The sequence below is a fragment of the Triticum dicoccoides genome, chromosome 3B (genome assembly GCF_002162155.2).
Source record: "Triticum dicoccoides isolate Atlit2015 ecotype Zavitan chromosome 3B, WEW_v2.0, whole genome shotgun sequence".
In the NCBI taxonomy this organism is placed as follows: domain Eukaryota; kingdom Viridiplantae; phylum Streptophyta; class Magnoliopsida; order Poales; family Poaceae; genus Triticum; species Triticum dicoccoides.
This window is the reverse complement of record NC_041385.1, coordinates 851,515,499-851,528,299: the sequence shown is the minus strand read 5'-3', so window position 1 is coordinate 851,528,299 and position 12,801 is coordinate 851,515,499.

The following is a 12,801-nucleotide window of genomic DNA, read 5'->3' as shown; positions in this document are numbered from 1 at the left end:
CTCCAAGTTACATTTCCCTTCATAGAATTCTTTCACAAGCTTCATAAAGTCCTCCTTCAAAATAGACCAACATTTCTTTAAAAAAAGTCCAGTAAATCCGTCTGGTCCCGGAGCACGATCAGTAGGCATATTATTAATTACCGCATCAACCTTAGAGTCCGTAAACGGTAAAGACAACTCTTCTAGACCATCAATCCGGGTAATTAATGTGTCTAGATCAAATCCCATTTGAATGCCTTTTGATTGGCCCATTCGCTGATTGAAATCAGCCCAGAACATCCCTGCCAACTGTTGGTGATCGTTGACCACATCACCCTCCACAGACTTGATCGAGGAGATAGTGTTCCTTCGATATCTTTCCGTAGCCATGGCATGAATTTTTTTTGAATTCTCCTCACCAACTTTGATGTTTTTGATCGTGCAACGCTGCTTCCAGTAGATAAATTGCCAATGTAAGATATCCTCAAGCTGCAATTTAACAATTCTACGAAAATTGAACTCCGACCAACTCAACGGCCTAAATTCCTCTAGATTATCCAGAAAAAAAATCACTTTATTACAATCAGCAATTAGAGCTTTGACTGTGGATAGGTTTAAATGCCATTTCTTGAGAGCATATCGGAGGGCCTTAAACTTTGCCGAAATTGTTAATGCAATTGACGATTTAGCCACTGGCCTATTCCAAACCTCAGAAACACAGTCAGCAAAACCAGGCAAATCAACCCAATAATTCTCAAAACGGAAAACCTTTGCCTTGGGAATACATGTGGCAATCGAGACCACACACGGAACATGGTCGGAGGCAGTGCGTGCAAGAGGAAAAACCATCGTGTTGGGGTGGTCCGATGTCCAAGAAACCGACGTGAAAAACCAATCAATCTGCTCCAGAAGCGGCGAACTTTGCATATTCGACCAAGTATATTGACGACCCTTGATTGGCAGTTCAACCAGACCCAAATGACCAATTATTTCATTAAACAAGAAGATATCGTTAACATCACCACCCGGAAGATTGCGGTTCTCAAGCGATTGCATGAAGTTGAAGTCACCCAAAAGCAACCAATTCTCACCAAACTGAATATCAAGATTATATAACCACTGAACGAATTCATCACGGGCAGGGCCTTGACACGGGCCATAAACGGATACTAAAGACCATGTATCAGAAGTATGTTTGGATTTAAACTCCACAACTATCCCGTATGATTTTGTCTCAATTAAAGAACCTATGAAAAAGGATGAATTCCAAATAACCACCATCCCAGAAGACGCACCAGCCGAGGGAACATAATCAAAATTATCAAAACGCCTCGGGCAGAACTTCCTAATGAAATGTTGATCCATATGCATGCATTTAGTTTCTGAAGACAAACAACAGAACAACCACTTTCATCGATCTTTTGCCTAACCGCAAGCTGACGCGCTTTAGAATTGAGACCCCGAACGTTCCAACATAGCACTTTCCACTCGTTAAACCTTGTCTGATTCATTACAAACGAATATTAAAAGCATAAAAAGTAGGCCGCACAATGACCTACACTGACCCACAAAGCAGACAAGCACCACATAGTTCCAAACAAAGAAAGAAAGATAAGTGGCGATTACGGTACGCCATAGACCAGTACCCTGCATGAAGTAACTAATCATCAGAACCCACACTGTTGTTGGACTTGGCAGGATCAGCAACAAGCTTATCCGTGGAGATCTTCTCTGGTGCAATGCGAAGACGAGCGCCAATGCGTTGAAGTTTAGCAATAGCAGTTGGTGGAGGTACAGAAGGACGATCTTCAGACTGAGAACTGCTAGTCTTGCGCTTCTTAAAAGTGTGAGACTTCTTGGATGAAATTCCACCTGTTACTTTGCGATAGCCATCACGGAGAGAGCTCAGACATGCACTGCGCCGAACCTCAGTGTCAACAATAATTCTTGAGACTTTAGGCTTTCTTGCTCGCTTCAAAGAAACTTCAGGCACAGCTGAGAATTCAAACGCTTCAGAAACTGGGTCATCAAGGTCATCGAAACAGAGAGCCCGAGCAATTGGCCTTTTAACAGGAGCTGTTGGCACATCCAGAGCAGAGCTGATCGAGGAGTCAGGTGCAGGCAGGAGCTTAAGAGTGGAAGCTGGGGCATTGCAGAGAACTTCCCAGGAATGTTTGTTAAGCAGAGCACCAATGTTATACTTGAAAACAAACTGGGGAATGTCCGAAGACCAAATAAACGGAAACATCTGCTCAAAAGAACGCTGCCACTGCATCTCATGTGGCAAAATCGGTCCATAGATAGTGAGAATGCGCCCAATCAGAAGAGGAGGTTGCTGTGGTCCCATTGGGGGCTGGAAGACAGCCACCTCAGCAGGATTGTCAACATTGTTAACTGAATCATCAGAATGTTGCAGGACAATGGACTCCTGCGACTGAATCTCCTGAACTTCCTCATGCTGCACAGCTTCCTGAACCGGATGCACTTCATTATGTTGTTGCTCATTGACAGGATGTGGCACATCATTCCAGCCCAGCTCAGGAAATTCTGGCATAACCCAATTGTGATTAACAAACTGCAAATAGCCAGGGAGGGGGTGCGGGTTGCCATTGACGGGCATGGGGTCCTCATCTGCTGGCAAGATGTCAGCAAAATCTGCTGAGAGGATATAGACAGGCGCATACTAAGAGATCCTAGCACCACCAAAGTCTGCATATTCTCTATAAGTCACAGAGCGAGGAACTAAAGTCGGCGCAGGGAAAGACACATAAACCAGCGAGCGGACAAGCATCGGATCATCTTGGTGCCAATGGTGAAATCTACCAAACGTGCCAATCACATCCGCGAGGTACTGTGTGCGCCTATAATCCAGAGGAACACCAAGCAACATAACCCATCCACGTCGAAAACCCTGCGTTGCTCTGTAATTTATGCCCTCATCATGCGGAATAAACCTAACAAATCTATCATTGCCCAGATTGAAGGGTGGATGATCAACTAATGCTTGACGAGACAGAGCACTACGAAAATGAAATAACCCAACTCCTTGGATCCAAGGTTGTGCATCCAGAACAGCTCTTCCCAGATCATTGACAACAAAATTACTGACCATGTTCCGAAAGATGGCGACTTCTTCAGGCAGAGGAGCTGGCTCGACGATGGCGATGGCATAGTCCTCATGCTGCCGATCTGGAGCCACCGCAGGCGCAAAGAAGGTGCGGTGCAGCCGCAGCTCACCGCCATCGATGATGTCGAAGCATTGCGGGACAAACTCCATGGGGTCCAACGCAAAGGTCGCCATTGCCGGTGCCGAAGAAAGAGAGCAGCCCCGATCAGCAGTGGCGCAGTAGGAAGGAGATGCAGACGGTGATGAGGAAGGCGGAGGAGGCGTTATGGGCGGTGGCTCAGCGGGCAGAGGTGGAATAGATGGGGTGGCAGGCTTGACGGGACTGGGCAGAGACCCAGCGGGAATAGCTATGGAGGGAATCGAGGCGTCCAGCGTAGAAAAACCCGCTGACCGGCTGGACTCACCCGATTTAATCCGTGGGACCCACTTATAAGCGGGCGAACGAGTAGAATCCGAACAGCCCTTTGCCCGGTGCCCCAACCGAAAGCATCTAAGACACCGAACCTTGCTGGTGCACATTTTGGTTAAATGAGCCATGGATAAATAATTCTGACATTTTCACACATTAAAAACCATGTCATCAATAAGATCATTTAAATCAGCAGAAACTCCAGATAAGTCCGGTCGTTGCAATATATTCGCCTCGTTGCCAAAATTAGATGGAGAAATATCAGGAGAGACCAGATTTGATAGGGCCGGGGAAGCAACCGGTGGTGTGGAATCAGCCTCGGCCGGGTCGGAAGAAACAGATTGGGCAGGGGAAACAACCTGGGCCGAAAGCGGAGCTGATCCAACCAGCTCATCTTCATGTACATGCAAATTGACGTCGAGAGTGGTTGACGTGGCCACTGAAAACCCGGCCAAAGAAATCTCACGAATGCTAACTGTTCCAAAAGTGATGGGTGGCTCGGCCACCGTCCATTGGAGATTAGTCACCGACAGCGTAGGCAAAATTACCCGTTCACGAGGAAGAACTGAATACCCAGCTTCAGCAACAGTATCAACCATACCTGGCGAGGTAGGATATCTATATCCCTTGCAAACATCATACTGTTGGAAAGTAGCAAACGAAATTTTCTTTGAAGATCCAGAACCCGAACACAAAGCAGACTTAGAGGGTGGTTTATGCATGGCAATCAAACCAAGGGAAGCACGCTTCTTAGAGGGACTGATTAAGATCCATTCAGCATGACATTCCTTTTTCCAAATAAGAAATTCACGTTTCCAATTAGGGCCACCATTACCCCAAAGATGGAAGAAACACTTGAATTACGGACACGCAAAAGATCGCAATTGAAGAATAAGAATGCCAACACGTTTGCAAGAGACAATAAATGAGAATACCTTGTCTTTAATGCGTTGAACAGACAAATCAATTGCAAATCCTCCAATTGCAGATTCCAAAGCCGCCGCCACCGAATCATCATCAAGACGAAAGATGTGCCTGCTAAAAGACACGACCATAATGAAATGGCCCGTGTCATCCACGGGATGAATGCATTTCCCACAAGATCTAAAAACTTCCTCCGCAAAAGCCATTCCTTTGGAGAAGTCTAGATCCAGAGTCGATCCATCATGATGACCCATGTGAGATGGGTATAGGGAGAAAGATTAGAGGACGCCCGTCAGAGAACGTGTTGCTAACAAACAATTGGAAATCCGGTTTGCTCATTCTAGAGACCAGCTTGCAGATGGGTTTACCAAGGCATTACCTACACGGAGTTTTGAAGAGTTTAAACATAATCTCAACTTGTCCAAGTTGTGATTAAGGGAGGGTGTTAAACATCACGTTCTGCATTATGTCACGATGGACTTGTGTCACGTAGACTTCGGTAGGAGGTAGCTAGGAGATAGTTGAGATTCTCTCTAAACCGCATGTGCTTATCTCTATCTCTTATTTCTTCCTTGCTACTCAAGATGTAATCTCTCCCAACTACTTGTATGCATATCCAGGGATAAGCCCCTGCCTATATAACATGCAGGCGCGACCCCGATCAGGGTACGACGCTTCACGCCTTCGCACACCAGGCACAAAACAACTCGAAGCAATGCACCAGCAAATGCAAAATTAAAACGTATTTACAGGGGGAATTGGTAGCAGTTAAAGCATGCAGGTGTTACTAGCTGTAGGCATCCGGGTTAATGCAAGCCATGGTGGAAGCACACATTGGCACGGGAGAAAATTAATCGTCTTCAAGCTGCGATGCCCTGTTCTCTTACTGATTGTGGGCGTCACGTGGATCTGTGGTGTCACTTGCATATAGTTCTACTGGGAATTTTTTCCTGAGCCTGCCCCCATATCATCATGCCTTCGCCGATGAAGCAGTGCACGAGCACCACGGCGTGGCTGCCGGTCTGCTTCTCGTCCTGGTCCATAGCGGTGGTTGTGGCGCCTCCGCGATCTTGTGCTCGTGAGGAAGGTGCAATGCTGATGGCGTGCTGCCTTTTTACCATTGAAGAGAGAGTTTATGGCCTTACTAGAAGAACGCCCGTGCGTTGCAACGGGGTCACATTAACTTTAAGAGTTCAATATTAATATACTCATACATATCAAGTGACATTGGCGACCTTTTTTACCATCAAATTCTCACACACACTCTCTCTCCCTCCCTCTTCCTCACTCTCTCTCCCCCTCTCCCCTCTCTCTCTAACACACACACATATCCATCTTATTGGATACGCGACCATAATCCATCTATTTCACACACATGCGTTAGTGCATAACAATATGGATTATGTGTATTATATTTGCCACCACAACTGAGGAAATTAATTTCATGTAAATGGGTCAGCCACAGCTCCAAGAATACGTGGAGGAGGTGGCACGGGTCGGCATCGACGCCGTCCGGCGCACGCCACGGGCCCGCTTCCAAGTACGTCTGCGCGCCGGCCACCCACGCCGGATCCTTCAAGTGCCGCTTCCACCGCACCAACTCCCAGGGCCAGGGAAGCCGCCCTTCTTCGCCCCCTTCACGGCCGCGGCCAACGCGGTGCCGCGGCACCCGGCCTCGCCGTCCTCGTCCCCCGGCACCGTCGCGACCCAGTGACGCAGCCCAAGCATCGGCCTCGAGAATTAAGAACGCTTGACAACGGAGAGGGAAGGGAAGATCATATACATGTCATAAGAAAGGGAGTTTATTTACTGCTCCCTCAATGTATTTTTTCCTTTGTTTGGAGATTGATTACCATCCGTGAGTTAAGGTAAGGTTAATGTGATTGAACGACTTTTCTGAAAATCAATTATTTGTTTTCTAATTAATGTGATTGAGTGATTTAAGGTAAGGTTAATTAATTTAGATTGATCTTTAGAGATTGTTCGTGATTGATTCTACATTACCAAATAACTTGCGCCAGTATGAAAAGAAAAGTTCTGATCTTTTCAGATTTCTTTCATTGTGTGAGAGGGTGACGCGAAAATAAACCGATGAAGTGGGAGGAGGGGACGAAAAAAATCTACAAAAAAAACCAGCAAAGGTGGGAGGAGGTACCAAAAAAATCATAGGAGGTGGGACGAATAACATAATTAGTAAACAATTTCAGCGACAAAAGGATAAACAAATTGGATTTTTAAAACAAAACCTGCACCTGCACAAGTGGCTCGCTCTTCACTTTTTGACAAAAAACTTCCGAATAGCAATCTTGGTGAGTGATCTCGACCGGGTTCGATCGGCATGGCGTGTCGTTCCTCCAGGAGTGGGTGCTGAGAGGAAGGATGGCGAACCTCCATTGTCAATCGGCCGGAGCTGCATCGTCATTTGGATCAGAGCATGGACGAAATCGAGATGGTAGAGGTTGAGGAATTTGTAGGACGTGAGGGTTTAGGGTGGGCATCACGAGAACTCACCCATATCTTGGGAGACGGCAGACCCGAGGTGCAGTCGTGTTCGTGCTTCAGGGGCTGCCACGTGCTGTCCTCGCCGCCATCGCCTGTCGATGCCACTTCAGCGCCACAAGCATGGGACTGAGGGACGAAGGGAAGAGAAGGGAAGGGAGCGAGCTAATGACGTACCTATGTTTGGTATGTAATACCCTCCATTAAGAGTAGATATTTTCTTAAAATCGGTTATTTTGTTTCCTAATTAATGTGATTGAGCAATTTAAGATAAGGTTAATTAATTTAGATTTGATATTTAGAGATTGATCGTGATTGATTCTTTCACATAAAGACATTACTAAAAATAACTTGCACCAGCATGGAAAGTTATGATCCGTTAAGATTTTTTTCGTTGTGTGAGAGGGTGACGCGAAACTAAACCGGTGGGGTGGGGGAGGGACGAAAAAAACCAGCGAAATAAAACGGTTGAAAGTGGTGGGACGAAAATAAATCGTACGAGGCTACCAACTGCTCCATTAGGAGTAGAGATAACGACGGGAGTTTGGGCGTGTGCGGGACTCGATCGCGGGGTTTTTCTTGGTTTTTCACGGCCGAGGGGCAGGTGGGAGGAAGTAACAAAGAAGTACCAAAAAAGGCCAGGTGAGGTGGGACGAAAATAAAACCCGGAACGCGGGAGATTTGATATTTAGAGATTGATCGTGATTGATTCTTTCACATAAAGACATTACTAAAAATAACTTGCACCAGCATGGAAAGTTATGATCCGTTCAGATTTTTTTCATTGTGTGAGAGGGTGACGCGAAACTAAACCGGTGGGGTGGGGGAGGGACGAAAAAAACCAGCAAAATAAAACGGTTGAAAGTGGTGGGACGAAATAAACCGTACGAGGCTACCAACTGCTCCATTAGGAGTAGAGATAACGACGGGAGTTTGGGCGTGTCCGGGACTCGATCGCGGGGTTTTTCTTGGTTTTTCACGGCTGAGGGGCAGGTGGGAGGAAGTACCAAAGAAGTACCAAAAACGACCGGGTGAGGTGGGACGAAAATAAAACCCGGAACGCGACCTACCAACTGAGACATTAGGAGTAGAGATAGATAAGAGATTCAGTGAGTTTATGACAGAGATTGATTGCTTATTTGGTTTCCGCAAGTTTATAACCTTACCATACGTGAATTGATTGATTACCATAATTGCCATATTTAAGTTTTATGAGTTTATGGCCTTACCATACGTGAATTGATTGATTACCACTATTACCATATTTGAGATACGGTTTGTTTTTACGCCAGACAAAAAAAACCAGTAAGAGAGAAAAACCGGTGGAAGGGGGAGGAAAATCGGTGGAAGGGGAAGGAAAATCGGTGGGGTGGGGGTTCTCGTACATGTAGAGGTGGACGAAAGGTGGGACGACGTAAGAGGGGAGAGGGAACATTACGTTTCTTTTGGGTAGTCGAGAAGAGATATCTCTGCTACTTAAAAGGAACGTAAGGCTCCCATTTCACTTTTATTTTCACCACCCACTCGGCCAATTTTGCATGTATGTGATAATCAATCACCTTAATTTACTTACATTCTTAACCAATTTCATTTTAAATTACTTACCAAACTTCTAATCAAAATAAGGTAATTCACGGGCAGAATCTGATGAACATTTATTTACACAATCACATTATTATTGACAGGCAAATCACTTCTGATCAAAGTATAAGGTAAATCACAGCAGAATTTGATAAACATTTATTTACACAATCGCATATTATGGGGATATAAATCACTAGCTAATGTACTACTAGAAAAAATTTATCCCGTTGCAACGCACGAGCATTGTTTTAGTAAAGAAAAAGAAAAGCAGTAGGCGGGCCGCGGGCAGACTATTGGGCCGATATGGGCCACGTTGAAGAGCTAAACATGTCCTCGCATATGACGGCATAGTTGTCCGTATGCCCTAACTCCGACCTCTTTCTCTTCCCCTTCCGGCACAGCCGTCGGCTCTCCCTCAAGCATGCTCACCCCGAGGACGATCGACAACCCCCACCCCTCTATTCAAACCTCTCCACCGTCTCAGGCGAGTCTCGCTTTATTTGCCCCGTTGTTTTTCTTGTCATCGGCCGATCGGGATTAAACCCTCCGCCCGCGTGCGTGTGTTTACGATTGATTTGTGAATGAGTGAAGGATTGGATAAGCAGCGGAGGAGCTCCCTAGACGAAGACGATCTGCCGTTCGATCAAGACAATCTACCGTCTTATTTCGTCAAACTTTGGGATGGTCAGCGTTTCGACTAGTACGTATGCATGCATATATCCACCATCTTATCTTATACTGCAACTGTTTTTTTTTTCCTGTTCCTTTTCTTGGATCCATGTAGTAAACTTAGCCGATCGCACATCCAATCGAACTGAATCGAATCATAAAACAGAAGACGAGACTTCCGATATATACTCCTTGTTGACGTGTAACTTCTTTCTAGTATAGGAAAAAGAAGGAAGGACTTAGGAATTTTCAGTGTGCGTCAGCATGGCCTGCCATCTCTTGATTAATTTGCAATAACTGCCCCGTCTGCGAGGTCCAACTCACCAACTAAGGGAGCCGGTGAATTAAACCATCCATGCATGTCCGTAAGGTTTTATTTGAGGCCTCTTATATAGCACAAATGAAACCGTTCTAGGCCTGTTATGTACTTATGTGTAAAACTCAGAAATTATTATGGCCTAGCTAGATTGACATAACCCAGAAAGTTTAATTCCTCTACCTGTAAGTTAGATGCCTCCATAGCTTGTGCACACACGTTTACATGTTTTGCTTCTTCTTTTTTTTGGCTGCCCGGGCTGCTTCAATTTGGATAACTTCTACCTCCTTGGGCTGCAACAATAGCATTAGACATGTAAACATCTTCTAATCACAACAATATCCTTTGCATGATGAATCTCAAGTTGGACTGCCAACATATTATATATACACTCACGTGATCATGTCTCTTATCATTTTTGGCTGCTACTACTTAATTTCATAAGAAAATCTAATCAACATGTCCTCTAATTTTAATTTTTTTTGAGACGGCTTTATTTTCATCCGCACCAGTTTTTCAGAACCGAAACAATTCAATTCATGATTAATTGGTTATTTGTTTCTTTTTTTTATCTCATACAGTTATGACACAAGGTTGGAGACTTGGGACGATACCACTCCTAGGGAATTAGAATCTATTACTGTCAAGGATTTTGACGCGGCTATTGCTAAGGCTTGTGAGGAGTATGTTAGGGAAATTGAAGAGGATGATCGCAAGAGCTTGATGATGGCACTTGAAGTCTATACCAAGCAAAATAACATGCAGGTCACCACACATATCAGTCAATAATTAGTATTCTAGTTATTCTTCCATGATTATATTACTATATGTTAATGCTACTTCTATTGTTTTCAAGAATGCATGTGTAGTTTACTATTTATCTTAACCAACTCACGTTTAATTAGTTTGTTATCGTGCGGTATTACCAGTCTTGTTCAGTTTTCAGAATGGACATGCGGTTTACTAAAGTGAATCTAGCCACAATAGTGAGTTTTTTTTTAATTCTTTTGCAAGTGAGACCACTTATTTAGCCCATTAGTCAAGCTACCTGCAGAACTGAAATGTAATTACTATTTATCTGAAGTGGGCCTGTAATATTGACATGAATTTCTATTATATTGCAGCCTACTGATCTTGAATTTGTGCAAGTGAAAGAAAGAAACATTTTACTTGATGAGGACGCAAAAAGTTATTTGCATTTCAACTTTTTAGTGAAAGGACTCGATGGTAAACAGACGATGTTTTTTGCTGAATTGTGTCTTAAGATCACTGATGAGAAGGATGTTCTTCTCTGCACGCCTTTGGGGGAGGATGACTTCAAGCTATCAAAAGAGAATGAGCAAGGTATCTTCATATTTTTCCTTTAACTTTTTATGCTACTTCTAACTATGAAAGCCATTTTCATCTATTTTTTATATTTGCGTCGGCCATTTACTAATGCAATGTCTTTCTTTTTAAGCCTGTTGTAAAGGGTGCGAAGATCGGGCTAAAGGTCTCATACATCCCAGTTGTGGTAGCCATTTAGTTGGACATGATGAAATACATCCCAGTTGTGGTAGCCATTTAGTTGGACATGATGAAGAGCCTGATGATGATTACATGTAGTGAGATGTTTAATTATCATAAATCCACTTTAGATCTCACCATCCATGGAGCCTGAAGTTTGAAAATTAAAAAATCATACTTCCAAGTTTTAGAAAATTCTGAAAAAGAACCACATATGCATTGTTATGTAATGTACATGTGTGTAAAATTTCAGAGTGAATAGCATAAAACTACCACTTTTCGGTTTATGGTTCAAAAAATCTACCGAATTTTTGTTTGTCGCCGTTACCCACAACATCAATGATTTGCTCTTTCAAAAATCTCAAATGACCACATGATTTAAAATTGATGGCCCTCTCCTAGACAACCCGTTTATTTCACTGTTTAATTTGACCGTTGACTTACATGGGCCTATATTTGAGCCGCCTCTCTCTGTCGTCACGATAGTGGAGGGAGGGACGGCCGCAGGGGAGACAGGGTGTGGGTGCAGCCTTAGGTGAGGCAGGCCGCTGGAGCGGCTCCTCTCGTTTTGGGTATGGAGCCGATTGCTTTTTGCAAAAAATAAAATATATAGGGACCTTATTGAAAAGCTTACACGGACCGATTTCTTAAAAAAACTTACAAGGACTCGATTTCTTCTCAAAAAATGTTTGCAGGGATTTGATTACTTTTAAAATGTTTGTAGGCGTTATTCTGTAGAAAATGAGACCAGACTTTCGATATACACTTGACGAGTAACTTCTTGCTAGTCTCTAGGAAAAACAAAGGACTTAGGAATTTTCAGTGTGCGTCAGCATGGCCAGCCATCTCTTGATTAATATGCAATAACTAATGAGTTAGTTGGTCCAACTCACCAACTAAGGGAGCCGGTGAATTAAACCATCCATGCATGTCCACAACGTTTTATTTGAGGCCTCTTATATGTCACAAACGAAACAGTTATACTTTTTTTTTTGGCTGCCCCGGCTGCTTCAATTTGGATAACTTCTACCTCCTTGGGCTGCAACAATAGCTAGACATGTATACATCTGGAAGGGAGCTGTCGGCACACCGGCAGGGAGCCTGTAGCCGACTCTCACCGGTCCCTCCAAGCGCCGCCGGTTGGAAAAAAACCACGCCGGGGCAGACCTGGACGGGATGCCAGATCTGCGGCTTCTGTCGCCACCCATCTCTAGGCACAGACTCCACTGAGGTGAAGAGCATCATGCTGCCCATGGATCTGGCCGCCGCTGCACAGGCAAGAGGTGCCGCCCCAACTGCTGCTCGCGGATCCAACGCCGGAGTCGCCCTGCCTCCTCTGGGACATCCCGCAGCACACCACTTTGGCATCGGGCCGCCGCCACCACGGACTTGGCCGGCGGTAGCGACGGCAGGAGAGGAGACGAGAGGGGCCTAGGCGGCGCTAGGGTTTGGGTCCCCTGGCGTTGTATTAAATTAGTGCAAAGTTGAGAGACACTTATTTTGGGACGGAGGGAGCAGCGCTGGCTTCGGTGGTGAATCCTGGAGCTTCGATGACTGGTCGAGTCTGCTGCGCGACACGAACGTATTGAGGTGTTCACATCTCGACAATGGCGGCAGCAGCATCGGCAGCTCCTACTCCGTTGACGCAGCAGCAGCGGCGTCGCTGGCCCATCACGCCAATTGCGCAGCTCCGCGCCTGCACCCGTGAAGGTACGCCGTTGACCTCCACCTATGCGGAGGAACTGGTACCGGTTCACCTCCACCTACGAGGACGCCCGAATCAAAGGC